Genomic DNA, 1,693 nt, shown 5'->3' on the forward strand with positions numbered 1-1,693 from the left:
CTCCCTTATTCATTAGAAAGCAATGACGAAGACCATGGTCTGGATTAGGTGCATCTTAATTTCTATACTGACATCACTGCTTTTCAGTACTCTGGAGAGATCCCTGACAGCAGATTTTCCCAATTCATCTTTTGATTTCCTGACTTCTGGTTCCAAGAGTGTTGATTGTGGAGCTGAACAACCTGCAATTGTTAACAACCTTGATTTTTTCTCCACCAGCTTTCAGTAATCAAATCAATGATGACTACTGTGAATGTGTTGACATATCAGGATGATTTATACCATGAGAATTTCAAACTTTAAAAAAATGGATACATTGAATATGTCATGTTTTAGAGAAAGAGTTCGTCTAAGATTTGCTGTTGTTGTTGATTGCTGTCAAGGCAAGTATGACTCTAAGCAACCCTATGAACAAAAGACCAGAAGCCTTTGTCTAACTATCGTCATTTCTCAAAGTTCACAGTTTCCAGAGGCATGTTGTTTAGGAAGGGAATGCTAGTCCTGCTTCTTCTAAGATTTAAGCATATAAATGTGTTGGTTAGATATTAATTTAAAGCAATTATCGAATAGAAGTGTCTAATTTGACGTATTGTTTCTTTTATGGTGTTACTAGGTACGGCTGAGTTGACTATGACTCATCATGACTCTAACAACAACACATCTGAACTTTGTTTTGTCCTGCACCATCATCACAATTTATCTCTAGTTATTCTTAAATATCCTCCTAACTTTTATTAGGAAACTAGCAACCATCTTTGGGTTACATTTATACATACTTGATTTAATATTTGCTTATAGCATATCTTTAAGCATTACTTCATTTAAAAAAATCACTAAAAATATCCCTTTGAATTTAAAGAAAAATATAACTTTGATGATTTCTGAAATGTAAATACAAAGTACAGTGCAGTCCCAGTGGTTTCTGAGTAAGACTATAAATTAAGTGACTCTTGATACCTTTAAAACAGTAAGTTCTAGTTTTGCTTTATTCTCTTTCTGAATTATTCATACAATTGCCCCCATACTCGGCTTTGATTTGTTGTTGAGGTCTAAGCTTATTTATGCGAACCTCGAAAGAATGATGTGAAATGTCTTTAATTTTTTGTCCTGTTGTCTTTCAAAGGGCTTTGGGGGTTTATAAATATTATAAGATGTAGAATCACTGAATATAAGAGCAGACATATACTTTGAATTCATTCTGATATATGATAAGAATGTCTTAGATCGTCACCTAGATAGAACAAAGCCTTCATCAGAGTCTATACTTTTACTAGTCAACACATAAAACTATTTTTGGAATTTATTAATATGTGCACAGAATAAAATATATTTCAAATATATTGTTGTATTGTTATGTGCCATCAAGTCTCCTGCAACTCATAGCAGCTCCAGATACAACAACTCTGAACCCTGCTCTATTCTGAACCAATTTTATTGTCTCTGACACATCTACCCCCATTACACCAGTCACTGAGTTTCTTCATCTCATCGAGGGTCTTTCTCTCTTATGCTGTCCCTCCACCCTCCCAAGCATGATGTTCTTCTTCAAGGACTGGTCCCTCCTTGCAACATGCCCAAAGTATGTCAGACAGAGCTTCAGAATCCTTTCCTTCAAGGAGCACTCTTGTTTCACACTGTCCAGAACAAACCTGTTTGTTCTCCTAGCAGTTCATGGTATATTCAGTTCTCTTCT

The sequence above is a fragment of the Elephantulus edwardii genome, unplaced genomic scaffold, assembly GCF_000299155.1.
Source record: "Elephantulus edwardii isolate Elephantulus edwardi_28Jun2011 unplaced genomic scaffold, EleEdw1.0 scaffold00078, whole genome shotgun sequence".
NCBI lineage: Eukaryota > Metazoa > Chordata > Mammalia > Macroscelidea > Macroscelididae > Elephantulus > Elephantulus edwardii.